At 34.6% G+C, this 26,182-nt stretch overlaps 2 long non-coding RNA genes across 8 annotated transcripts in view; both read right to left on the bottom strand.

The window, feature by feature from the left end:
• Window positions 1-26,182, bottom strand: part of LOC128238350 (uncharacterized) — a 271,015-nt gene that overhangs the window by 152,615 nt on the left and 92,218 nt on the right. The gene's annotated exons all lie outside the window — the stretch shown is intronic.
• LOC128238351 (uncharacterized) lies at window positions 19,167-24,661 on the bottom strand. Of its 2 annotated transcripts, XR_008261685.1 has the most exons (4): window positions 24,365-24,661; window positions 21,563-21,765; window positions 20,161-20,367; window positions 19,167-19,683 (listed from the first exon to the last, which is right to left on the bottom strand). It is a non-coding gene; the product is annotated as an uncharacterized LOC128238351 (long non-coding RNA). The 2 variants fall into 2 exon arrangements; XR_008261684.1 differs by lacking the exon at window positions 24,365-24,661 and having other exon boundaries at window positions 21,563-22,456.

The following is a 26,182-nucleotide window of genomic DNA, read 5'->3' as shown; positions in this document are numbered from 1 at the left end:
CTGATAAACCTTTAACTATTTACTAAATAATGCATTTATTGAAAATATTAATTACTGCGATAACGAGCTGGTAACCGTTTATTTTATAGCAGAAAGCCAAAAAAATATTAAATGATTGGTGAATGCTAAAACTTACTGTGGTCTACTATAGTCTGAGGAGATAGAAATACCGTGTTTTATGCTCATTTCTTTCAAATTAAACTCGTAATCCTTCATAAGAATCATTGTTTTCGACATTTATTCATCCTTTTTGGAATATTAAAACAATATTATTAATTGTGGTAAATCTTATTTGGTAGTAAGAGTGCATCTTTAAAGTTGAAATTGTTATAAACAACAAAAGCGTTCCACAAACCTACGGCTGTTTGCGTGAGTATAACACAAAAAAAAATATTTTGGGAAAGGGAGTCTGAGTCAAGATTTTGTTTAGAGCAGAATCACATTACGTTTGAGAAATAATAAAACTGAGTTTTAACTAAAACAGATGAAGATAATAAGATTATAATCCGGCTTCAAATAAATAAATATTCTATCAGCATATAGTTCAAGAGAATTTGTATTAATTATAAATTTACTCGCATGTTTACAATTGTTCAATTTTAATAGAATTAATATATAGCTTTTACAGAACACACATGTATTGGACATAACCAAGGGCAGATAACAGTAATGAATAAGTACGCTGACTTGTGTGTATAAGTTCGCTTAGAGTGTCCATACCAGAACAATATTTAAATCGCGCTATACCTCATGAAATAACTTATATATATTTATGAGTGATACAACAAAAACAGATATCATAAATAATAGTACAGTATTTACAGAACGTGCGCACTGCAACGTGCTCACGAGCGAAGGCTGTAGTTTTAGTAAGCTTTAATAAAATATGGTTTAAATGGATATACTCAGATCAAGTGTTGTATCACCTGCTATCTTCTGGATGTAATAAAACTGTGTAACTTACAAGCTGTTGTAATACGGAATTTAAATTGGTAAAGGCTACCTCATTGTCTAGCAAAATATCAAAGATCAGAGCTGAGGCTGTCATCTTAGAGCAAAATCGATCTGGTAAGCAGAGCTCACACGGAGTGAAATCTGAGCATATATACAATCAGAAGTGCGAAACAAGGATAAGCCCCCAACAATATTCATAACAGTAATTTTCTAATATACCTTTCAAATTAATGGAATAATTTAATCATCAAAGAAAATTAAGGTTTACCAATTTTACACAACACCTCCGTTTCCGAATATTTTAAGTGCTGTGTGTTGTGAAAAATAATGTGGGGTTCGAGGCTTTTAAAGCTTCATACATGAATTCGTCGAAGCAGGTGCTAGTGACGTAGCCTTTTTTCATTGTGAAATTGTTCAACTGCAAAATGTTTGTAAGAGGAATTTATGTTTACAAGTATTAATCCAGCAGATCATCATGGTAACGTTCATGAGAACAATCACGTTTTTTTCAGTGATAGATATGTATCTTCTATTTTTTATCGCTGAAGGGGACAAAAAAAAAGTAAGCAACTACACAAATTCAAAAGCGAGCTGTCACAATCGCGGAGGTCTTATTACACAGAACTTGCTTAAATATGATGGATTATTGAAGATCACATGTGAATTTGTTGTAGACAACGATGTGTTAAAGGACGGGGAATCTGTGTGGATACAAGGGAAGGCTCAAACTGGACCATATATAGCACTCCATACTTGCATGAGGTTTAGCAACGAAAATAAACAAAGTATTATTAAGACATTTTATTCTAACATACTTTACGAATGCAGCGTGTACTGTGGTCAGAGTTTACATTCGCCAAGTTATCTAGGGATTTACAAAGATTCGTGCTTATGCTTATCTGATTCATTCAGATTTCCTCATACGCCGGAATGTCTAGGCAATAATTTTATGGACACACAAAAGGGAATAATCGTTTTCAAACTGATAAAAAATGGCCTGCCTGATGTTCAGACAAAATCAGCAAATTTCAACTGCCTTGGAGTTTTAGTTCAAGATGATGGAAAAACGTTGTACGATAACGCTAAATGTGGGTCTACGTTGGGTAGCATATGCAAACAACGTATTGATAGTGATCTGAGTAACGAATGTCTACCTAGACTACGAGAATTTTGTTTCAACGAAGAAAATGATACACTTCTTGAGCATTACCGAAAATGTTGGTTTTTCAATGGAACCCTTTTACCGATTATTTCAGGCATAACAAAACCTTTAAATTATTCAGTAATGCTTGGCAGTTTTCGAGCTTTCAAAGCTATCGATGATGACGGCGGAAACAATAGCAATGCTACTTGGCCATGTTTATCAATCACACAATTCAATGGAACTAAATATTTGGAAACAGAAAACTGTTCTAATGAAAATGCATTCATTTGTATGGATGATATACAAGACGAATCTAAAGGTGTGCCCATTATTATACTCATTTCTCTTTTGATACCAACATTTACTGCTATTGATATTGCTATTGCTTTTGGAATATGGTGGAAGTGCCGACGTCGTCGAAAATGCAGAGGTACTTCACCGAACGATGCACCACACCTATCAGGTGAGCCTGAAAACGGACCACCTCAGGCTGAGATAGCAGAAGGAGAAGAGAATATTCCACTCTATGCTGACAGTATAGATACAGAAGCAGCATGTAACCCGTCACAGTGTGTCTCAGAAGCACAACAGTCCAGAAATATTTACAGTCATTTACGAATCTGGCACGATGAAGATGATGATACTTATGATACAGCTAGATTCCACAAGGTATTAAGACGCCAATGTGGTAATGACAGGGACCTGTCCGATCCAAATTTACCTTTTACCATTGTAAATGACTAAATTGGTTCGATATTAACATTTAAGAAGTTCACAATGATATTTGGCTATGTACAATTTTTCATTTTCAAATGTATTCGTATATGTTGATCTTGATCTTTTAATATGCGTGCATTTTATTTGTGTTAAATATAACTCTGTGCTGTTTCTCTTTACTTGTTTTTTTTGTTGTATTGTATTCATCATGATCGTTGTAGTTGCTTAGATTGTAATTATTCTCTGGGTCTTTGGCACTGCGTGGTTGTTTATTTTTAAGTCTGTGCACAATGATCTTCCGTTATGTGTTATTGTTTATTTTGTATTATGTTTATCATGATCTTTTGTTATGTGTAGTATGTGTACAACTGGCATAACAAGCATTTTTAAGATCATTCGAAAACGCATAAACATAGTATTGTGTATCAGTTTGATATCGATAGTTCATTGTTGATAATAATAATAACAAATAAATTATACTTCTTGATAACAGTGAAAGATCCTAGCGCCTTTTAAACATCCATATGGTGTTTCTTTGAAAAAAGTTATAGACCGAAACTATCGGTGGTGCCAAAGTTAACCAAGTTGAAGTAAGGACGTTTACCAACCAGTAATCAGCGTCTAATCTAATCACTGGGCAATCCTCAAGAATGCCTTCTGCGAGGTCGTAACACTATTATCTGCCATTAAGTGGCCATTCTACAAAGACGTTCGCCTTGTATTTGATGACTAAACATACTGGTCGTAGACTTAACCAGGAACTAACATTCCGTAAAGTATATGGCAACGTCAATATTTAGTTGGATCCCTCATGTTACATATTCACGCATCAAGTAGACATAATATACCCTATTACGAACCAAATATAATGGACAATAAGTATAAAATACAAATGGTAGCTGTTAGGATTTTCATTACTACTTATTTTTGGAGCATACACCAATCAAATTTAACTTCCGTTTACACGTGGAACACAACATAAGGTATTTCAGAAAAGTGTTATCCTATGTCATAGGTCCAAAAACATGTCCCTATTCTTTTCCCTACCTAACTTGAAAGAAGCGCCATATAGTAAAGGAAAAAGGTTAGATGCAAATGAAGTTAAGCTGTTGGTGTTTATAGTTTTGTTTATCAAGTTCATTTGTGTTCACAAAGCAAGATATATAAAAAAAAATAATAGAATCAATATCGATTTATCTTTGGAAAAAGGTTGATGATCTATTGGTTTGCAATTGTAAAGTCGCTAAAAGCTAATGACTGTGTGAACGTTATGATGTTTAATGAAGTTCCTAATTTTCCAAGTATGCCATTTTGTTACAAAGATTATGTGTTCACGACTTGCATTTTCCCGGATGGTTGAAAGCACCAAGCGGAACAACAGTTTCCAGAATATGCTAACATGTCTTAAAGAAATTGACAGACATCATGCTAATATAGGGACAAGATTTTCCCATTAGGATTGTGCATGATCACATAACCAAAATCAGTGTCTGAACGTCTCACGTTCCTTACCATAAACACTACATGTGTCGTTTAAAAAAAAGCTTAGTTCACACAATTGCATAGTTTGTTTCATAACAAGTTCGCGTGAGATAGGATTTCCCATTTGTTTTCAAAAGTTTTAAGTTTAAGTTCCTTGCAAAATTTTCAGTACCATATTGTTTTATGGTTCATCGTTATAAACATAAAAAATAGTACATGCATTAAATAAAATATTAATAACTTTGATGTATATCAGTGTGTAATAATATTCACGCCAGTAAATAATGTCCCTCGTGCAAAAGCCCTTACGCCATTTTCGGCCTTCAATGGATATTGTCACTCAATGGCACCTAAACATGTCATATGATATCATGAAAATCTACAACTTTAAACAGTTAAGTATGTGAGAATTCCCTTGTAAGTGTATGGATTCAAGTATCTTAATCATAAACAAGGCTGTTTTGAAAAAAAGGCATACAATGCCGTCATTGTATTATTGAGCATGTCAAAGCCATGTGCAGTCTGTCACTTCGGTAATTAAAGTTTCAGTTTTAACAAAAAATCAGATAGTGACATACAAATATATCTTCAAAACAAGGCCATTGACTCATTTATCAATACATTTGTTTTCCATTTTAGTGGCTTTGTGGTAAGCCAAATGATTGAAAAACAATTGCCAGGAAGTTTATACCCAATGTACTGCAAACATAACCGTTTGCTCTATTTAACTGTTATAAATCTTTGAAATATCTCGTGAAATTGATTTACAACATTGTAATTTTGTTTTTTCCTTATAAATTCTGTTAAAAACAATATGATACAGAAACAAACTTGCGGGAAAAAATGAAACACGGCTTAATACGCATGACTAAATAACAACTTAACCAAAACAAACATAAGATAAATGAAATGGCTATGCACACATTGAAAGAACCACAATATGTGATGGATTGAAAATGTTTCCATTTAAAACACGTACATTTCCATTTGTGAAGAAAATCCATTTATTAAAGTATTAATATAATAAAGTTTAGAATAATTTACAGAACATACAGTTAACGTTTAAAAGTGTTAAGACATAAACAGAACATTTAAGATATAGAATGAATGAATCTAAACTTCAAGGTTTAATACCTCTTAAAATTGCCCAAAGATATCAGCATAGCGTCCCTTTGAAAACGATAAGTTAATTGCAAATAGTTTAAGTTTTTCCGAAAACTACAACACATAAGTAATTTAAAAGCAGTTTTGTTTGGCATCCTTCAACCTAAAATTTTAATTGTAGCGATCCGTTTCCATAATTTCTATGAAAATATTTCAGTTTCAAATGTACAGATACAATTGGAGTCTGTTTTATGAATGAAACAAAATCTTTGAAAGCTATTGAATAAATCGAAGATTTCCTTTACTAATTCTAAATGGATATCTTTAAACATTGGCCATGGTGTATGTCAATGCTTACAGTGGCGACAGTCTTTCTTCACTTTCATCATTTTTCTATACATCTTTCTGTATACAACTTGGTCGTGTCATGGTATATCATTAATTATCTTATCGTTTGGATGGGTGCTTGATTACCCTCGCCATCGGGATAGAACCAGGCGAATGGTTTCAGTGCCAATTTTTTTTAGCGGTTATTAACTTGCTTCATTGTAAGATCGCAATATATTCTTAGCGAGTGGTACTAAAAACTATATTTCACGAGTGAAATGTTAACTGGTGGTGTTCACGTGGTACAAAAATGCGATCGTTGTTTAATAATTGCCTTTAAAAGAGATAAAGTTATATTGTTTATTTTAGTTTCAAAAAAGCGCGCCAAATTTTGTACGAACTCATTCGAAATATCGCTGTGCAAGCTGACGTCAGAGGTTAGCGCGGTCTAGAATTTCAAAGAATTTCTATAACACTGACACTTGAACCCAAGCTTGAAAGGACACCACCTGACTTAGAACATTTACTTCCAGGTAAACGACATGCAAACCCAGCGACACCGTCATATAACAGGAATTAAGCCATTAATTTATAATACAAAAATGATTATCATTGTTCATTGGAAAGCTTATAAATAGCCCAACATCATGTCGTTTTTCGGTACAATTCAGAACAAAAATCTCTTCAGTACATCAATCTTTAACGTCATAACACTTATCTTTAAAGCATGCTTCAAAGTGCATTTGATTTTCGGAAACAACGTTAAGTGTAAGTTTTCTGCAAAAAACAATATCGGTAACCTTGGATGTTGTGTTTCGTTGACCGTCTTCGTTCGGGACATGTGATGGAGTGTGTGTGTGTCTTGGCCATTCGGCGAGTGCTCCGATAAGATTGGTAGTCATTTTAAGACTTTTGTAGCATAATGCATAGACAGAATGTAACCCTGGTTTGAGCTACCCTGGTTCTTTAACTTGTACCAGTGTAAAGCACTGCCACACGGGACCCCCATTGAATGTCCCTCCCGGAAGACGATTAGTATTTTTAGTGGTGAGGCGGGGACTCGAACTTGCAACCCCTTGATTAACAGTCACGCGTGTTACCACTAGACCACGGATTCGCCACATAGTCGATATTGCCGGAAAGTATGGGTCATTTTTAATATGCAACTTATGTTAATCTTATGGGCATATATCGTTGACTTTATTCCCTCCATTAGTTGGTTATTAATACTAAGCAATCCAATAATCTACATAAATCTTAGATTCAATAAAGACACATATTGAATACCACCCCTGGTGAGGTTGTAACATGTTCGAGCAAAATCAATAAAACGCTACCTGAACAAGCACAAAATATCGGTCAACTCCTAATTGACATAGTTTACTTTACCGCAATATTATTTGATGTGCTTTGGTTTTCAAGTCATCCTCAGTGTGAACCATGCAACCATTATAAGACTTTGTTTTTTCGCACTCGCACAACAAAAGAGTCGAATGACGTTCATAGTTGGATTAAAGCAAATACAAGAAATTGAAATTTAAGATTATGTATTCAATGGTCAATCATGTTTGTCAATAGAGTAGCTTTTATATTCATTTTACAGAAATAATAAGGTTTATATCGTAAATGTTTTAATTCAATGAAATTTAATTGGTAAGCCTGGTACGCTTACAGTACAGAGTACTGCATGTTCCCCTTAATTAAATACAATTAATTACTTGTACAAGTATGAGTTTTTATAATTTTTTGCACAGTAGTTCATCACGGAAGATATTCATCATACAGATGAAGGTCAATTGAAGTTCTTTATTAAAATACTGTTCCATATTATTCATAAAACTTTAGGCCCGTGAAACCCTAGAAGTAATTTCGTCGCAAATCACAGAATACATGCGTATGAAGGATATCACACCAAAACAAGGTCAACCAGTTTACCGAGAAGCTACAGTTTCATTGATCCATACAAGCAAGATCGATGGTAGAGGACTTAAAAGAAGGTCGGCTCCTAGAACCACTCTAATACGCCGAAATTCTGTGAATAACGCCACGGATCCCAAATGCCGAACCTGTTACTCGTTGCTTGACAAAGATGCTTCTTAAATTACACTTTACTGTCATCTGCCGATTTTCTACTCGTTGAATAACTGTTAATAAACATTTCAGTCTTTATATAAAACCGATAACACATCTTGTCACTTTGAAATACAAATAATAGCGTACGTGTTGGTACTTTCCTAAAAGTCCTAAAGCTTAGTTCAAATGGTTGGAGCGAAAATTTAATTTGTTTTAATTTACCGAAAAGTCAACTAACGAACTACTCAGACTTGTTAGACACATATTTAAAATGTCTAGATATAACAAACATTCAAGTGAATGAAAACAATATCGAAATACTTTATAGTCATATAATCAAATCAATAGAACGGGCATCACAGGCACTACCCCGGAGCAAATTTAACAAACATGCAAAGCCATATTGGAACCACGCCGTCAAAGCAGCCCATACCAATCAGCGGAACGCAAGGAACGAACTCTTAGCGAACGGCAACATACGAATCAAAGGCGATTTATTTTTTGACAAATACAAAGAATTCAAGCGAATATTTAGACAAACTCAGAGATCAGCGATAGCCTCTTGCAACGAACAATTTTTCAAAGAGCTTAATGATGCGGCCGCATGAGACATGCGTCTATTTTGGAGTATGGTACGCATGAAACAAAACAAAGAAAAGGAAACTATAAATTAAATTGAAACCATGGGTATAACAGTGCGCAAACCCAATGAAATATCCATGGCGTTTAGCAATTATTACGAAAACGTATTTCGTCCGAAAAATACAGACAATCTTAACACACACTTCCACACAGAACTGCACAACAAAGTTCAAAGTTTCTTGAGCTCGGGCGACAGCACTACTGACAATATACTGGAGTGCGACGTAACCGCTGAAGAAATTGAAACATTGTTACGTAATCTCAAAAAGCGAAAGTCCGGCGGTCATGATAAAGTTGTAAATGAACATCTTATCTACGGTGGAAAAATTATTCGCATGTATCTACAAAAACTCTTTACAATGATTCTAACAAAGTCATACGTTCCAAAAGACTGTAAAATGGGCATTATCATACCTGTTCACAAAGCAAATAAGCCAAAGAATGAATGCAAAAGTTACAGACCGATAACGCTGTTACCTGTTGTATACAAGGTATTTGAAAAATTAGTACACGATCGACTTATCATTTGGTCAAATGTCCAAGGCAAAGGTTTTCCAAACCCTCAACAGAACGCTTATCAGCGTGAACTTGGCTCATTAACAGTCTCCTTTAATTTGCAAGAAACAATAGCCGCAAATGCAGAATATGGATCACCGTCTCATGTGGCCCTGCTGGACACTTCCGGTGCCTTTGATAATGTTCTTCACGCAGCACTGTTTGTTAAGTTGCACGAATTTGGTATCCGTGGTAAGACATTACGTACCTTAATAAACTGTTATACGGATATAGAAAGTATCGTTATTGCAAACGGCGTGCCCTCACCTCCATCTCCGGTCCTCCAAGGCGTCCGCCTGGGGGGGGGGGGTACTGTCAACCTGGCTCTATCTCCTTTTCATCAACAAGCTCCTGTGTGACCTAGAAAACTCCCCATATGGGTCCTTCATTGGAGACTTCAAAACCGGAAACCAGCAGACGACCTAACGCTAGTGTGTACAAATAGATCATCACTTCAGGCCCAGATCAACATTGTTTCAGAGTATGCCAATAAATTGGGCTACAAACTTAATGAAACGAAATGTGCCTATCTAGTATTCAAAGAAAGCAGATGCTGTAATGACACTGTACTGATTAACGAAACTGTCCTTCGGTCATCAGAAAGTGCAACTCACGTAGGACTAGTTCTCCATAAATCGTCCAAATGCAGCCTTGCTGTTAAAGCAAGAGCAAGAAAAGGACGAGCCTCAATATTTTCCTTAATGACAATTCGTGATTCGAACTTCGACGTTAACCCTCTAGTTCTATCCGATTTAGTGCAAAAGATTGCTGTTCCATCACGGGGCGGATTTATGGTCAACTCTTACGCAAATTGACATTCTGAAAATAGAACGCGTCTTAAGGCTAGCAGCGAAAATGTGCCAAAATATGCCCTCACGAACTCGTACTGACATGGCACTGGGGCTTCTTGGCTGGTACCCAATGATACTCCATATTGACAAAAGAAAACTAATGTTCTTCCATAAACTTTGCCGCATGAAAACACATAACTTAACCAAGCAAATATTTGACTATAGACTCAATCTATTCCTGATACGCAATACCATCGGCCAACGAGGTGTAATACCAGATCTCTACAACATTATCAAGAAGTATGACCTGTTAGAATACCTAACTTTATACAAGGATACCTCGTCTCTCCCGCCCAAATCAGCCTGGAAACGTCTCGTCAATAGCCGTGTGGTTGAATATCACAAACAATGGCTTACCCGCATCGCTTGCGATCCGGACTTTGACCGGTTTAAAGTGGTTCATCCTCTTATACGCATATCCGCTCTTTGGGCCGCCGCTGAATCCTCCGTCGAACTATACAACGCCACAGTTGTTGTGCGGTTTTTGACGGACACACGTGTCCAGACTCGAACTATTTGCAGACATTGTGAAACAGAGACAGATGACATTCGAGTTCACTATATTGCCATGTGTACAATTTCTTATGAGGCCAGAAAAAAACTTCCTAACTGCTATCCCTCATTACGCCCAGCAACAACGCAAGACTTTGTTACGCATCTATTATGTGAACAGACACTACATACATTGGGACATAGTGAAGAAAAAACATACATCAATGACGTATGCAGTTTTGTGGCTGCTTCCCTTTGTGAAATAATTGAGTGACGCAACCATAAGCAACACTAACTAAGCGATTTAACCTAAGGGCATAATTATTTTCGGCCCATTCAAATAACTGTTACCACGTTATAACGTTACTCCGTTATAACTGTAATTGCCATATTTATTTTCTCCTTATACGCTATTCTTTCATATTTATTTATTTATTATTATTGTATCTGTTTCCGTTTGTCTTATAACAATTTCATGCTACCATATATATATAAATATCTTAATAACTAATAAATTGCATTTATTTAATTCTGTATGTATATAGCCTGTCATGACATGTTTGTATTGATGTATATATTGTATAATTGTGATTGTTTAAAATATTGTATATGTTGAAATCACCCTCGGGTGGAAATAAAGAGAATATAAATATATATGCATGTATAACAATGGTTCTTTTAATATGAAGGATACTGTTTCTTCGATTGTTTTTGGAATGTCACTAAGAACGATTGTTGTTCACACCTCACGCGAGAATGGAACTTCAGTGGTAATAAATATCAAATGCAATTAGAGGCTTCAAAAGCATTTTTAAGATCAATTGAGATCTTGTAACTAAAAACTGTAAAACAGTATGCAAACAGACCCCGGCCTTTTTCAGGATAGCCAATAATTAGTTGTTTAACCCCTGGTAGACCAAGCTATTGTGTGTAAATATGACAGCTTCAAGAGCACTTGAACCATATCTTTTAATACACAATAGGGCATTCATTTCCCCGATCGTGTCTCGGTTTCTTCTTGGTTGTCTTAGTGGCGATTTCTTCTATTGTTTGAAATCAGCTACTGGAGACATTATTTATGTATTAAATGAAACCGGTAGTTTTCATATAACGTAGACATTTCATAAATATTTTTCCTTATAAGTTTCAAAGTTCAAATCAGTTGTCATATAAAATGTACTTCTAAAGTATGCGAAGGAGTGTATGTCTAAAGGAGGGTTTGGCCCAAAGTCGACACCACAACCGCGTCTCTATTAAAATTAGCTTAACAGCAAGGATGTTGGGAGTGCCATTTATGGCTGTCACTCCTCCTTCGTTTAGCTGATTGGGACCGGACCAGAACCTTCTAAAGCTGGATGTAATGAGGCGTTTTAGTTCCGGTAGCGTCCGTAACCGCTTCAGTACATTCAGGTTATACCGAATTACTTCTGTCACCATAAAAGTGAAATAACGAGTGTATTATGAACGGGGGGGGGGGGGGTGAACCTCATACCATTCGACCCACAGGCGACACCACAACCGTATCACTATCAAAGCTAGCTCAAAAGAAAAGCTGTTGGAAGTGCCATATACGGCTGCAACTTCACTTTTTTCTAACCAGATAATAATTCAGTCAATACGTTTCACCCAAACAGTTTACACAATTGTTCCATTCTAATATTAAACATAAAAACAGGTATTTTTATATGGTAAAGACTGGTAGAGAGTGTATTTTTTGTGAGCAATGCTTTACAAAACCAGCGTTTTATGGAATGTTTTGTGTTTGAATGTAACGTGTATTTTAGAACCATGACAATCAAAATACTACATGAAACATAAAGGCAAGCAGTCTATTATTTGAAACTAAACTGCTAAATTCAATAACTCAAAACCATCTATGATTATGTATAATAGCACACAAAAACAATAGCCCCAAACCTACTATGATCGTGTTTAAAGGCCCATATAAAAGGAGCCCTAAACCTACTAAGATCGTGTTTAAATTCACACATCAACGATAGCATCAAACAAACTATGGCCAAATTTAAAGGCATACATTATCAATAACCACAAACATTCTATGATAGTGTATAAAGGCACACATAAACGATATCCCTAAATGTTTTGTTTTTTTATCTTTTAAAAGGCACACAAAAAACAAAAGCCCCAAACCTACTTTTATCTCGTATGAAGGCCTTCATAAACGAAAGCCCCATACTTGCTTTGATCCTGTTGAAATGCTCTCAAAAACAAAATTCCCAAACCTACTTTCATCTCGTATGAAGTCCCTCATAAACAATAGCCCCATACATGCTATAATCTTGTAGAAATGCTCTCAAAAACAAAAGGCTCAAACATACTTTTGTCTTGTATAAATGCAAATATAAACAATAGCACCAAGCCTACTATAAAACTGTTTACATGTGAACATTTATCGAAGACCTAAACCGACTTTTATCTTGTATAGAGGCACTTATAAAACAATAGCCCTAAAACTTGTTTTATCTTGTATTGAGGCACTCATAAAACAATAGCTCTTATACTTATTTTATCTTGTATAGATGCACTTATAAACAGTATCAACAATCCTTATACAATCATAAACAATAGGCCTTAAACGACTATGATGTAGTATAAAGGCGCACATAAACAACAGCCCTTAACTTACTATAATCTTGAATAAAGGCACACATAAAGAAATACCAAAACCTACTATTTTCTTGTATAAAAGTGCACAAAAACAATAGACCTAACCCTGCTGTTATTCTGTGTAAAGGCACACATAAAGCCCCAAACCTAATCTGAACTGTATAACGGCACACATAAATAAAAACCCTGAACATACTTTTATCTTGTATAAATGCACACATAAACTTTAGCACAAAACCAGCTATTTTTATGTATAGAGGCATAAAAAATCCCCAAACATTTTTACCGTGTAAAAATGTAATCATAAACAAAAACCCAAAACCTACGGCCTCTTCTGCAAAAGCATACATATACATTAGCATAAAACCTATTTCTATCTTGAATAAAGTCTAACATAAAACAATAACCCCAAACCCGCATTTACCATGTATAGAGTCACACATAAAGCAATAACACCACCCCTACATTTATATTGTTTAAAGTCACACATAAAACAATAACCTTAAACCTATTGTTATCTTGTATTATGTCAAACGTAAAACCTACTTTTATCTTGAATAAAGGCATACATAAACAACAGTCCCAAACATTTGTTTAGCTTGTTTAAAGGCACGCATAAACAATAGCCCACAACCTACTTTTACCTTGTACAAATGAAAAAATAAACAACAGCCCCAATTTTTACTTTGATCTTATGTAAAGCCACACATAAACAATAGCATAAAACCAACTATGATCTTGTTTAAAACAATACATTATCAATAGCTCCAAACTTATTGTGACCTTTTATAAGTCACACATAGAAAATAGCCATAACGTTATATTATCTTGTACAAATGCAATCATCCCCAACCCTGCTATGAAATTGTATAAAGGCACACCTACACAATCAACCCAAACATACTAAAATCCTGTATAAAGATTCGTAATTAATATCCCCAAACCTGTTATGATCTAAAACAAAGCCACACATAAAAAAATTCCCAAACCTACAAACCTCTTGTATAAATGAACACGTAAGCAATAAACGTTAAACTAATTATGATCTTGTATAAATAGTTTTAAAGACACACATAAACAATATCCCTTGTCTCATATCGGTTGTCTTCAAGATTCCTTATTTAATTGTGTTTGTTAGACTCCTTTTCATTGGCTATAGCCAATCGCCACGGTTTGCCGACTCCATGAGAATCTATAAATTGGAAACAGTGAAACGTCTCTGATTGGCTGACATTTTCGCTGTTTAATCTCAGAATCGGGGCGATTGAACCAGAGTGTGGTACGCATAGCATCATCACTCTGGTGAACGAGAATGGTAAAAGGCAAAGTCACCAAAACCACTAGGGCATGGCGTGTTGTTATTACAGAACTTTATGTCCACGTCCCCGATATCAATTACCAGTACTAAAAAGCAAATATTTTTTCATGCTTATAAATGATGATGGCGAAACAAAATAATTTAATAGAGGTTATGTCCCTCTTTGGGTTCTGTCGCAACTTTTTCGCCACGGGTCATGATGGTCTAGGGCAGCGCCCTTGTAGGGGTTCGTGGAAGCCGAAACCCCCAATGAACCTCCTTGGGTTTAAGCATTTTAAGGGCCTTAAATTGCATTTAAACACACCTTTACATGTGAATATATGACAGACAAAAAGGAGAAATAGTATTTAAGCACATAACATAAAATTTATTGTATAAGAAACACATGTTATGAGCACTTTGTCATTCAATTACATATCATTTCTTTATTTACAAAATATATGGGTAAGTATGTAATTACAATGATCAAAAGTACATGTTATTGCAAAAATTGAAATGGAAACTCAAACTCAAACATATATCAAATCAGTCATAGATCCATAAAAATACTCAAAAAATAAACAACTTAATGTTTTAAATACTAATAATAATGCTATAAAATCACCAATAAGGAAACTTCATTTACAATTACATTCTTTAACTTTTTCTATTTTGTAAGTAATATTTATTGAGGCTATGTCTCACAGATTAGGACTATATATATAATATACTTCTGACCTTTTTCTTATCTTAATATTTAAATTTGGTTTCGTATTTAAGACACGGGTTTAGTTATGAGTACTTATACACATTGATTACATAGAAATATTACATAATAACATTGTATACGTATAATGATATTTATCATGTCTATTTTCTTTTTCATTTTTGTAAGTTCTGACCCCATTCCACACATGTTGAGAAATAAAATGATTCATTGGTTTAGAAAAAGGTTGATACCAATGTTTTCTACTTCAGGGAAAGGCATTACAAAGAACTTCCTCTTTTGAAGAAAGACGGGAACATGGTAAGCAATGTTAAAGTCGCAAATAACGGACACCTGCGCTTCTTTCAATTAAGGTGAGACAAATTAAAGGGAGGTGGTTTTTTTAAGATATTGCCCTTGGCTTCCCCAAACCTAGCGCAAATTTTTTACAGACATTATTTACTATTCCCATTGTACACAAAAGCAAAGCCTGGAAACTTAAGACTTAAAAAACTAAGTTGTACTGAAGATGCAACTATGCTTGCACATGTTTTTATATCATCAGCTGTCATTTGTCTTTATTAATACTATTTCAATCCAAATTGCATCTCAGTACACGTCATTTTGGAAATGATGCCACTGAAAATGTGTCTCAGCCCTGTGCGCGCTGGCGATTGATTTTGAAAGGAATAAAGGGCTGAAATTTCAAAAAAAAAATATTTTTGTTTATTTCAAAAGTAAATTATCATATCTTTTTTTATTGATAAACTTTATAAATCGCCAGAAAATGTATCCTTACGTATATAAGACATTGGGTGATATTGATACCAAACTTGAAATGCCTGAACTAATCATGTAGTGATCTCTGCCTATTGGTTGCTGCTTTAGGATACACTGATAGGGAACTGGGAATATAGTGACCTCCGCCTATTTGTTGTCGGCTTATGGAAAGTTAAATAGGGACGTACTAGGCCTAAAATAATCATTAAGTGACCACCGCCGACTGGCTGGGGCCCTAGTATATACAATATTGATACAAATTGATTCTGACCTGAACATATTATGACCTTTGCCTACTGGTCAGGGACATAGGGACATACTACGCTTGCGCTGAACATTTAGTGACATCCGCTTGCTAGGCCTGCGCTGAGCATATCATGACCTCCGCGTGCTGGTTTTCTACTCAAATTTTGTAATGTATAAAGCTACGACCCTCTAATGTTAAGAATAAAATTTTAACCAATTGCTACATGAAAATGTTTATTATCTTAAGTTCTGTCTATATTTAGTATCGTATGTATGTTTATCCCGCACATGCATATTAAAGCTGCCCTCTCACAGATTTACAATTTTTCCAACTTTAATAATTTTTGTCTTTGAATTAGAAAATTGTTCCCGTAAATATCTGCAAACCAGTGATGAAAGATTGCTGACAAAAGATCAGATCGCAGATGTTCATATTTCCATTCCAATCTTAATGTTTTCTGGCTCAAACCGTTACTAACGGTTTAAGAAAAATGCATAACACATCAATTTTGGAGCGGAAATATGAAAAACTGTGATTTGATCTTTTGTTGTCAGTCTTTAATCACTGGTTTGTAGATATTTACGAAAACACTTGCTCGTTCCAAGACTTTAAATAAAACTGTTGTCAACACGTTAAATCTGTGAGAGTGCAGCTTTAAAATAGGAATCATTCGGGGCGGACCGGGGTGGTCACAAAACATATAAGAAAAGTAACTTCATACTTATATATAAAAATATCTTTTAAAAAAAATGTATAAAATCTAAATAATTGTCAACGCTCTGATCTTGAATATATTTAAGTATTATATCGTTGCAATCCGCTAATCGACAAAGTGGCCGATTCTCAAATATATAAATATACTGGAGTAAACGTCCTGTTCTAAAAACACATTCTAGTCAATGACCTAACAGCGAGGGTTGCTCGTCCATAAAATTCCATTCTTACAAGTTATTGATTTTTAAAGATACATGCAATATCAAATTTCTAAATTACAACTAGTCAAGACCAGAGAAATGAAAACATATCCATAGTCAGAGCTGTGGGACCACTGTAGGTGAAATTCATCACAGGTCTCGTGGCATTTTGGGTACAAAATTACTCCTTTAGTGATTATTATATTAACCGATGGGGTAGACTTTCCGATTAGGGTTCCAAAATTTGTTTAAGTCAGACTTGAGTGTGTGACGGGGTCAAGCCATAATGCAGCCAATATAGGACGCGGGCAATTGAAACAACTTGGTCATTTTTCATCGAAAACAACCTCGGATGTTTGCCGGTTCAAAAGAGGAAGCAGTTCGTAAATCCTAAATACAAATATCAATTAAGTGTAGTGTTTCAACTTGTATTTTGAAAGTTTTACAAATTTACGATTTACAAATGTATGGCCATTGTTTAGACATAAGACATATAAGGCTGTCCAGAAAGCACCCGCCACTAGAAACGAGACAGTATAAAATAGCTCTATAAAGCATCTACAGAGGCATGGGCAAGAAAAACAGAATTATTATTTTCTAATATCGTCTTAAAAGTCATCGTTGAAAATCGCGTAATAGAGCATAAAGGGCCGATTTTTCAATTCTTTATCAAGTAAATAACTTTTGGTATCGTTGGGAAGTGGAAACAGGCAGCTTTCCAAAAAATATGTTTGCTTTTTAAATTTATTTTTTGATGCTTATCTCTCTATACCGCAAAGGGACGCAGGTATGAATCAAAGCGCTGAAAGCGCTGCAAGACTGTCGGTGACGTAACTGAAGCAAGCAAACACTACCGCAAAGTTCTTTCAAATGAAACGTGATCAAATGATTTCATACAAATGTGAAAACACTCTTTAAGGTAGATGAAGAAGGATAAATGTGATTATAATAAGCACAAATATATTAGCCCTACTTAATCATGTATCCAATGGCCTACAAGATTCTTAATTCAAATTTCCTAATTTTGAACCGCTTTAAATTAGTTAAATGCATATTCATTATGTTAAAATTGCTTCAATTTATGACGTCGCTTATAACAGTTTCAGTAAGCAATTACATTCCTTCATTTCATTAGGGTCTGTTGAAGCCAATGTCTTTAAAATGCAAATACAATACAGACTATGCCCAAGATTCAAGGGACATAATAAAAATATAACTTTAAAATGATGCTCTTTCAAGCCTAAAAATGCCTCCCAGAACTTCTATCAACAGAGTCCACATATCTACAAAATTTGTGCTCGAGTTACTTTCTTTGATATAAAAGTGAAAACAAATCTGCATGGTGCTGTGGCATCATACCATGAAAAAAACTAATATCTTTAAAATTTGTTTTCTAGTTTGTTTTTATTATAAAAGTGTTAATAAATCTGCATGGTGCTGAAGAAAAAAAACTAATGTCTTAAATTTCAAACCTCCAGCATTAATTAGCGCCATGTTGTCAAGAATATCTGGACAATTGAATGAAATATGCATTGACTGAAATGACAGCTGGTTTTTCATTGACAAAAGATGCCTTTGAGGCAGTTTTAAGGTTATGCTATTCAAAGTATGAGGGTAGTTGGTACAGTTTTCACTCATATTCAGATGATGGCTGATATTTGCTGATAAACATGTATCCTCTTAGCAGCAGGGAATAAGTAAATGACATAGTTTTAATGACCAATATTGGAGATGTGACCTTGACCTCCAAATCCAAAGGGGTTATCTGCTGGTCACCCCAAACCTAAATTTCAAGTTTGAAGGTCATGGGTGCAGACTTTGTCGAGTTGTCACACAGGCAAGCTTTTTGCATTCAATGGTCTGTGACAAATCAATAGGGCTCACCTACTGGTCAGGCCCAACCCCAAAGTCAAGTTGTTCAAGGGCCATGGGTGCAGGCTTTGTCCAGTCATTATTAGTACAACCTTTTAGCATTCAAGGTCACTGTGACCCTGACTTTCGACCCAATGACCCCTTAAATCAATAGGATCTTCTAATAGTCAGACTTAGCCTCCATGTCGAGTTTGAGGGCCATAGGTGCAGGCATTGTCAACTTATCAGTCAGATGTATGGTTTGACACCTTCCTGTTCAAGGTCACTGTGACCTTTGACCATATAACCCGTAAAATCAAAAGGGGTCATCTACTGGTTAAACCTAACTTTCATGTCAAGTTTGACAATAGGTCTAGGAAGTGTAGAGTTATCACCCGGAAAAGCTTTGGTCTACTGTCAGACAGACGGACGTAGCGGCCAACATGTGCAAAGCAATATACTCCTCTTCTTTGAAAGGGGCATAATAAATTGAAATTGATTAAATATTTTTGTTTATTATGTTAATTAACTTACACTACATACAACAAGTACCATTTTGATATTTTCGAATGCTCATTTGGGCATGTACATGGGTTTTGATCTGACTATGAACATAAAACTACATAGTGATGTTCCCTCCTATCAATTCTAAATTTAAATAACCATGAGAAAAAAAGAATGTTTCCACTGCACCATGAATAAATATGTCAAACAAAATAAATGTCAAGTTATTCAAGATTAATTTAACACTGCTCTTTTGATGATTTCCGTACATTCCTGACTGCAGGTTTTTCCCATTTTCCCATACAGTTATTTCATATTGGCCTTACAAGGTCAGATCTTGAGTTGGGTCTTCATTGCTGGACACTATCTCTTTATCTCCACAGAAAACACACTGGTGCAAGTTTCACTGCAACAACTGCAAAAAAGTTATATTATATTCTAACTGAACTCTGCATCAATATTCAATTATTTTTTATTGGATTTAGGAAATGTCTTTGTTTTAAAGGGTTCATATAAATTAATGCATTTTTTTCAATTTAATGCATTATCATGCTGGACTCTTTGACATTGATGGTTAAAACAAAGAAGGCATATGATTTGTGTACAGATTAAACATTATTAATTATAAATGTGTTCTTTAATTAATAGACAAGTGGCAACAATTTCCCCAGTTAAAAAAGCTTACATTTGTATATCTGCAGATTAATCATTTGCATTTCTTTTGCTTTGATCATTTAAGTCAAATGAGTTAGACATGATAATGCATTAAAATCAGAAATATATTTTTGGGCATCAATCTATAGTGTGTGCCTTCAATCTAGAATTAAATTTCTTCTCAACAGATGCTAAATTATAAAAAAATATATAAAGCAAGATTTTGATTATGACATACCTGCATAGTTAGTGGTCTCCATAACTGCTCAGAAATGCTCCCTATGACAAACTAAGTGCTGGTGTATGGCTTGGTAATAGTGCCACTCCAACCAATAGCGCAATTCTTCCTACAGGTGGACCAGCTCCTCAATATGGTTTCTGTCATGGCAGTGATAACAGTATGTAACATGCCCTTTTCTACTTTCCAGAGAATGAATCTTCCAATCTAAATTACAAATTTAAGAACAAATATATACATATGCACATGTAATGTTGTTAAAAACAAACCATTTAGATGCCACAAAACAATAAGATTTTAGGTGAGCCAAATTAAAACATTTAGTCATTTAAAGCTGCACTCTCACAGATTTACTGTTTTTACAACTTTTGTATTTTTTGTCTTGGAATGACCTATTTTTTGCTAAAATATCTGCAAACCAGTGATATAAGACTACTGACAAAATATTAGATTGCAGACTTCCATATTTCAGGTCGAAAACAAAGGTTTTATGGCTTAAAGCGTTACTAACGGTTTAAGAAAAATGCATAAAACATTTTGAACTTAAATATAAACATTTTCTGACAAATTTATTGTCAGCAATCTTATATGAATGGTTAACATGCATTTTCACATAAATTGGCCCGTTCCAAGACAAAAAATAAATAAAGTAGTCAAAACATTCAATCTGTAAGAGTGCTGCACTCTCAGTCACAGATTGAAGGTTTTGACAACTTCTTTTACTTTTTGGCTTGGAATAAGCTAATGAAAAGCAGTATGAAAACTGATGAAATAAGACTGCTGACAAAAGATAAGATCATGTTTTTAATATTTACATTTGTAACTATTGGTTTTATGGTTAAAAGCATTACTAACGCTTTCCTAATAATGAGATTTTTGGCACAGAACATCATCTTTTGACCGTATTAAAATAAGAAAACAGCGTTCCAATATTTTCAGTTGTCTTTTTTGACTGAATTAATATAAGAAAGCAGCGATCCCCTTTTTCCAGTTGTCTGTTATGTCCAGTGTTCAGAAATTCGCATAAAATAATTCATTACAAGACCAAGAAATAAAAAAAGAGTTGGTAAAACAGACCAAGAAATAAAAAAAGAGTTGGTAAAACAGACAATCTGTGAGAGTGCAGCTTAAACATATGATATGCATTATCAGCCAAGTGCAGACCTACTCACATCCTGGCTACACAACCAGTACATTCATCAGCTTTACTGATGCGAACCAGGCACATTTATATTCGTAGACTAGCATTTTACCATTCTGTGCTGGCCAGTAAAGTTCTCATTTGAATTAGAATTCAAAATGTATATACCTTTGTTCATTTTTTTTTGCCAACTCTGTTTCAACTGAACTTCCTAAATAAATGAGAAGTTTCAAAAATTAATTACAATATCTCAGTAAATACCTGCATTTATGTGTTTCTTGTGCAATCTGTCAGCTTTGGTAGGCTCAGGTTTTATTTTGTCCACCTCAATACTTGTAATCTTCTAGTCTGATGTACTGCCATCCAATTTTTAAGTCAGGTCAGGCAGCCATTTCAGCTTTGTTCCAGTTGATTGTATCAGATGATGTTAACAATACTAGCCTTGTATCCAGGCACTTCTCAATCTGAAAGTTTACAAAAGAACATGGCCTGTAATATTTAATAAAAAAATCATAATTGTTTACTCCTGGATGATGGGTTCTAAAGTAAACCTTTGAGAAAAGATGCTACTGGTATGGTGCTTGAACCCACGACCATGTGAACACTTGCATGGAGATCTGTCAAACTGAGCTAACTGGGTAACTGATTTTTAGGCAGCTCCCAGCTTGGCTCTACAATTGACAGGTGCATTATACATTATAGAGACAATAAATCAAACACTTGAAGCACTAGTCCAAATAATAGTAACTTAACTGATCTTTTTACAAATTTTGAAATGGCATATCCTTCACATACAATTTTTTGTACCAAAAGTGGGTAGCTATTCCGATTGGGATTCCGGGTCAGATAATTATATATATCTAAAATATGAGTTATGTACACAAAAAATAAAAGCTGACGAATTATGATGAGTTTGATGAGTGTTTTTCTTCATTTCATACTGTCAAAACATAATGATATAAACTGTTATACATGACAGTGTTTTTTTTTCACTTTTAGGGGAATGGGGCCAGGGCCCGTCAGGAGGGGAAAATCGCGTCGTAAAAGGGCAAAAAGGGGAAAATGTATAAATGCAAAAATCATTAAAGCTTTGCCTTCCTCTTTAATAAATTGATCATATGCATATACATAACAAGATCAAAGTGAAAGTGAAAGCAATCTACAAAGCAATATCTCTTTGTTTCATATTGTAAAGGTTGATTATGTTGTCAATGTCCCCTGCTGACAGTTCTTTTGGCACTCTCATACATATTCTTATAAGACTGTCAAGTGTGTTGCCCCGTAGTTTATTCCTAGAAGGCGTACAGAGGGAATTCATAAGACTGAAGAGTCTTTTGACACAGGCTGTGGAGGTCGGGATGAGTTGGCCTAGACTGTACAGATGTTTGACTGCAGGAAATGAATTGGCCATCTCTGGTTGTCCAAGCAGCTCCCCAACATTGACGGGACGCTTGTTTTTTCGTATAATCGTAATATAATTAATTTTCCGAGCGCTTGAACGATACCGATTGATCAAGGGAGACTAGCACGTATGATCACTACGTGTAAAATGCGGCGCCAAACTGCGTTTACCGTATTGAAAAGTGCCGTAATTACGATCGGCAAAGTTATTTTAGAGGACGATTTTGACATGGTCGGGAGGGGAATTTTTTACTGAAATAGGGGAAAAATATATACTTTTTGGAGAGGGGCCCAAATCAGGCCTAAAAATAACACTGCATGAAGATCACCTGCAAGGCTGCGGTGCATAGATTTACATAGATGTAAAATGGTTGTGTTTAAATGCATTAAATGCTTGTTTTGTGAAAAAAATCTTTGCACTTACATGGTAATAACTAAAATACGAATATAAACCTTTAATATCTATTTCAAACATATAATACTTATCTAACTACGATTTCAATATCTTTCAACCCCCACCCTGTTTTGCACAAACCCGATTAGACGTAAGGGATTGGAAGAATCCCATATAACACGTCTATTGTTTTAGACTATTGAAGCATATATGTTCTTTTTTGATGGTTGAGACGTTTCAGGTTAAACAACAATTAAAAATGCGAAATAATTTTAGTGAATAATCAACTCTGAATTGAAAGTAACATGAAGATGTTGTAGTGAAGGATTTGCCATATATATATATATATATATATATATATATATATATATATATATATATATATATATATATATATATATACATTTTTTTGTAATCGTAAAAAGAGTCCGTCAACGTACAAATATTTAGACTAAGAGAGGTAGATCAGCTAGATGTACCTTCTAGTCCAAATAATTGTACGTTGACAGATTTTTTTACAATTTTTGATACAGCAAATCCTTCACGTACAAATTGTTTTGTACGAAAAGTGGGTAGTTATTCCGATCGGGATTCCGGGTTAAAGCATATTGCATCTATAACATATCATAAAAACAAGAAATATTACCAGATAATGTTATTTTATATAAATTCCGTAACCAAAAAGTAATATCAAGCAAATAATTATGAGTTTGATGGTTTTTTCTTCATTTCATTCTGTCAAAACATAACAATATATACATGAAGGGCACCTGCAAGGCTGCAGTTCACAATTTTACAACAATCGGAACATTTCGGCCATCAATTGTAACAACTCGCCATCTTCGGTAAGCTTCGAGATAGTCAATCCCTTTTGGATACTGGCTGAGGTGTTCAGATTGTTCGGCCAAGGCCAAGTTGTTACGATTGTATTATCTCGAAGCTTGTCGGCCGAATTTTATGATTGGGTCAAGTTGTTCCACTTGGCATAATTGTTGTCTGTGTCAGTCAACTTTCCTTTTAATGAAAAGGATAATAATGTGTTTTAATGCATTAAATGGTTGTTTTTTTGCAAAATAGCTTTGCACTTCCATGGTAAAATATGAATATGAATATTTACTTTATTATCCATTTCAACCATAAAATACTTCACTTAATACAATTTCAATATTTTTCAAACACCCCCGCTTTTTGCACAAAACCGTTTAGACGTTAGGAATTGGAAAAATCCCGTATAACACGTCTATTATTTCAGACTAATGTACATGTACCTTCGTGTCCGAAATCGATCACTTCCTGGCAGCTCATTTCTGGATTGTCGCCATCTAAATTTAACATTTTTAGACGCATACATTGATGCCATTTTTGCTTCGATTGATGTTAAAGCAATAGCACTAAATACAAGTCGGTTATTTTGTAGAAGAACGTGTTCGAAGTAACATTCAATTTCATTTCCGCATAATCGCCGCCATATTGTGTATGACTTTAAAAACTACACCCTATAGTCCAAAATAACAATAGGCATAACGTTGACACACTGTGATAGGTATAATCCAAATAATTTACTCAAACAAATACAATAGTTCGATTGCTGCTGAAAAAAATCATTTGAAACATAAAAGCTATTTCACAAAATATTACATGACATGAACTCTTTAACCGCGTATGATTTATTTCTTTTTTTTCATTCATAAAATAAATTCTTTGCCGGGGTTTGCCGGGTCACTCTTGAATGCCGGGATATGTGTGACGTCACACGGGGTGCAAACATGTGGTGTAGCTTACTATTGGATGTAGGGTAAAATGACTTCGTATGTAAATGCTATATTTTCTTTATTTTTCATTATTTTGTTCAATAAAACTCACCAAATTGCAACGGTACAACTATACTAAGAGTAACACGCAATGTTTGTCATAAAAAAGGCAATAACGCGTTAAATACACATAAGCAGGTACTTGACGCCCCACATTCACGTAAGTAGTTCTGTTGCTACGCAGGTGGTGTGTATTAATATATTCATGTTCAATATGTCGTGTCAGGCGACTAGTCGCGTTTCTGAAATACCGCTCTCTAAAAACACGGCCCTTTGGATTTCTCAGTCTTTATTGTTTTAGTTAATAAAAGAATAGATGCAAAAACGTGACTACCAGTTTGCCTAAGATGTAATTGTTTGAACATTCTATCCTGATAAATAATACTAAAATTGTCTTGAAATCACCGCTTATAATCGCGCTATACCGCACATCCTCCTAGGGTTTCAGTGTGAACACAACTTAATAAGTTTCCTATATTTCATTCTATAGACGACTGACAAGTTTTACCCGAAATAACACTGATTTATAGTGTTTCACGACCATCAATACCATATGTGGGGAGAAAGTACTAAGCATCAAACAAAATTAAAAAAGTAATAAGAAGTTTTAAGAAAAAAATGGTTGAACGTAATCAATGACCAAACTCCACGCAGCGTTACTTCTCTAATACAGTGCAGTAATCAATGCCACCATGCAAATCACGTGACCTTAGATACCATCGGTAAAGATTGTAAATCTCTTTATTTTAAATCTTATTTGGCCGTAAGGCAGTCTGAACTCACCCTGACATCCTGTGAAATTCACAAAAAATGAATTGAATAAAATTTAAAATGAGATTTACATTGATCATTATAAACTTAAACTAGAATTTCCATTGGTCATTGTAAACTTAGTCAAATGAAATAAAGAAGTATCGGAAACGAGCTCTTTAGATATCTATTTTTTAAGTTGAAGAATTTTATTTTCCCGCAAACGATGTTTTAAGAAAAGAAAGACGATCCTCTTTTGAGGCTAAGCACAACGAGTAAAACGCTCAAAAATAGTATACACATTGTTTTAGGAATTGATTGTTGCCTTCTTTGCGTTGGGACCTACTAACAAAATCATTATTTCGGATCGAGCTAAAGTGCTGACCAATAAAATATTAATTTTATAATGATATATTATTAAAGTTGATATTTTTATATTTTATAAGAGCGTTTATTGTTGCAAGTCACAATTTAAGTAAACTGGCTTACTACCTTCAAGGTTGATTAATATTATAATTATTCTAA

The sequence above is a fragment of the Mya arenaria genome, chromosome 6 (genome assembly GCF_026914265.1).
Source record: "Mya arenaria isolate MELC-2E11 chromosome 6, ASM2691426v1".
Taxonomy (NCBI): domain Eukaryota; kingdom Metazoa; phylum Mollusca; class Bivalvia; order Myida; family Myidae; genus Mya; species Mya arenaria.
Note: the sequence above shows the minus strand (reverse complement) of the source record. Positions and strands in the feature narration are given on the sequence as shown.